The following is a 3,398-nucleotide window of genomic DNA, read 5'->3' as shown; positions in this document are numbered from 1 at the left end:
ATTTGGTTTTTTAAACATCATTTTTTTTTTTTTTTTAACTGCATCCGAAATGTAACTAAACTGCTGTAAAAAAAAAAAAAAAAGAACACCTTTTTTTTTGTTTATTTCAACAAGGTTACAGACAGAGTGCTGTAAAAAGGGTACAGGGATGAAAGAAAACTTTGAGAAAAGTGAAAGAGACGGGAAAATGGAAGAACAAACGTGAAACTGTAAAAGCAGCCTTAACCTGGTCGCTTAATCAGCCGGTGTCCATATTCAAATTCAAGTCTGACTCGGTTCTAATTTTGAACACCTTTTCACAATCCAATTCCAATCAATTCTTTATAGGTAAAATTAAATCTCAACGTCCATTTTTCTCTTTGAATATCCTTTTACTCAAAAATATGACACATTATGGACATAAAATGGGCTGCTAACACACAGTTGACCTCACGCACAGTCCAGCACTGAACTCTGAATCAGCGTAACAAGCTGTTGTGGTCTGATGAGAATCCAAATTAAATTCCATTTTCAAGCAGTGAAATATCAAGCCCCTTGTCTCTATTATGATGGTTGACCTTTTTCGGCCGCGTGGCCACTTTAAGAGATTTGAGGTTATGAAATTTGAATTGCATCGATTAAAACAACGTCGCTCATCATGAAATAATTTTTTTTCACTCGGTCTCCCTTCACACTCCCACTCTCCAACAGCTGATAACACGGGCGATGATTAGCCATGGCGAGTGGCGGCAGAAGGTCACATGTCCGACTGCGGCTTCCTGTTTCTTCCGCTTGCTCGCAGATGGCGGTGATTAGGGCGAGCAGGACCGTGTGTGACAGTGGAGATGGATCAGGGACAGAAGAGGAGATAAATAAACCAGGCTGTCTGTGTGCCGATGTTGTCAGCAAACTCACAACAAACAATCTATCAGCACAGAGAGAGAGGGAGAAACAGAGAGAAGTAAAGATAAATGCAGAAAGCAAGACAGAGAGGGAAAGTGTGAGAGACTGGTGGGTGGAGGAGGAACAACAGAAACCGTAAAAAACATTGGAAAGAAAGAAAATCACAAATGAGATCTCAATTATATCTGACAGGTGTTAAAGGGGTCATATGATGCGATTTCAATTTTTCCTTTCTCTTTGGAGTGTTACAAGCTCTTGGTGCATAAAGAAGATCTGTAAAGTTGCAAAGACTAAAGTCTCAAATCCAAAGAGATATTCAAAGAAAGAAGGCGTAACTTTTATTCTCGCTGTAGTATTGTTGTTGCCGCCGCCATGTCGTGAAGGCGCTGTGTGCTTCGTTGTGAAAGTGAAACTACTTTGTTTGGTCTTCCAAAAGAGGATGTTATCCGCTTCGTCATGCCTCGAGCTGATCCGTGCTGGTCACTGAGGAAATACATCAACTCCGCGCTGTCAATCGCCGGATCGGCTTTCACCATGGACGAAGCGGAGTCCAGCCCGGGGTTGTCACATGTGGTTGCGCAAGCCTCCTTAATAATGTACATTATGTGGAAAATAATGTGGTTTTTTAACCTTAAACCGCATAAACACATTGCATTACACCAAATACTCAAAATAATGTTCTTTTTAGCAACATCATATGACCCCTTTAATAAATGAAGAACAAATGAAGACTGGCATACTGAAATTGAAACCTGCTGATGGGGGTCACAAAAATTCTATGAACTGTATCGTCACATGACAATGACAATATGACAAATATATGTGACCCGTGCTGGCAAAATCAGTCGGAATGCGCATGGGCTAATTTTCAGTTACAAGCAAAAAAGTTACAAATTTCGATTTTTAGTCAAATTTGAGGTTTTCACAAAAATGAGTTCATTAAGCCCCCGTCTAGCAATCCCAATGCTCCAAATAGTAATTAAACATCTAAAATGATCATTATTTGTACTTTTTCTGAGAGGAGTAGCCTACCTTTTCTCCGCTCATTTCTCGCGCTGTCATCCGAAGCGCGTGCACAAAAGTGCGACAGCGCGATCCCGATTCATATACACAGAATTACAGTAAGTATTCACGCAAACATGATCTGTTATGTCTTAAGTGAATGTTTGGGGAACTGTTGGGGAAAAACATCTGATGTGTAACATTATATTAGATCCGTGCATTACAGTAGGTCTTAATATAGGCCGTCTCATTAATGTTAATCTAACAATAAAAGAAAAGAGTGAATCACTCGCTGCTCTTGATTGAACTGCTTTTGTAGTTTTAATAATCAATTTATTTGTAATGAACACACTAAAGGGATTTTTACATTTGATTAGCTATTTGTTTTTCTTGAATGCTTTTGTTTAGATGTAAAATGAAAAAGGTAATGCATTTTTTTTTCATTTGTTCAGTTCTTTTGCGTCTGTTCTTATTTATAATAACAAAGATATATAAAAAAGCTATATTGTGACTATTAACATAGTAATTATTATTAAGAAAATAAGTGGAGGAAGAGATGCAACGTTGCAGGTGATTTTGCTATGGAACCTTCAGAAAACTAACTCGATTTTTCTCAAAATTGACTTTGCTGACTCTATCAACTTCAAACAGGTGTAGCCATTTTTCGTCCGATTCCAACAAATCATACATCAATTAAAATGAAAATAACTCATTTTACCAGCACATGTCACATATTATGTCCAGATTATTCTACTGTTCATACGATAGGCTATATAGCATGCTTTTATATGGTTGCAATTTGCGAAGCAATAACTTATTCAAAAGAAGTATCTACACAGACAGTATGAAATTTCAGACGCAGCCTATGTTTGAGATTCACTAAATACAACTGACTCACAAAGGTTATTCACATGAGAATCAGACTTCACTGGTCATGCTGTATAGTATGTTAGTTGTTCAGACTTTACTGGTAGAACCATAGGCGCGGGAAGTGGGGGTGATGAGGGTGCTGCAGCACCCCCTGTTTTTTTCTGTGGGCAACTGTTTAATTGTTGGGAATAAAAAAAAAAACCCGGTGTCTATTCACACTAAGTGCAAATAACACGTTGAAAAAGACAATCATCATTTGTTAGATTCAGTGGCGTAGATGGTAAAGTGTGTATCACATACCTTTTGAGGTGATCCACCCGGGTTCGAATCTGCCTTTTGGTGAACTTTTTTTTCTCCCTTTTCAAATTTCAAATCACATCAGAAAAGCATTTATTTTTAATAAAAATTAAGGAAATCAATAAACTTGAAAATAAAGTACCGGGTAGGGTTAGGTGTAGGGAGGGCTTTTGTCCCAATAAGGTGTCATCCATTTAATAATTTGAATTAAAATACAAATTTACACTCAATAAGTTATTATTGCACACTGTTTTATAATGTATTACAATGCTGAGGTGCAGATAATTGACACTATTTGCAATAAGTAACTAGCAGAATATCCTGCTATTTTAACTATCTATAGCTAT

At 37.4% G+C, this 3,398-nt stretch overlaps 1 long non-coding RNA gene across 1 annotated transcript in view; it reads left to right on the top strand.

The window, feature by feature from the left end:
- The window catches only part of LOC107706312 (uncharacterized), a 17,828-nt gene extending 14,879 nt beyond the window's left edge, over positions 1-2,949 (top strand). Inside the window, exon 3 of the long non-coding RNA XR_001636143.1 lies at positions 2,859-2,949. This is a non-coding gene — a long non-coding RNA (uncharacterized LOC107706312). The remainder of the gene's footprint in view (positions 1-2,858) is intronic.
- The last annotated feature ends 449 nt before the right edge of the window (positions 2,950-3,398 follow it).

This window comes from Sinocyclocheilus rhinocerous, unplaced genomic scaffold, assembly GCF_001515625.1.
Source record: "Sinocyclocheilus rhinocerous isolate Xijiao unplaced genomic scaffold, SAMN03320098_v1.1 scaffold444, whole genome shotgun sequence".
Classification (NCBI taxonomy): Eukaryota; Metazoa; Chordata; class Actinopteri; order Cypriniformes; family Cyprinidae; genus Sinocyclocheilus; species Sinocyclocheilus rhinocerous.
The sequence above is the reverse complement of the archived record's forward strand: the minus strand, read 5'-3'. Positions and strand labels throughout refer to the sequence as shown.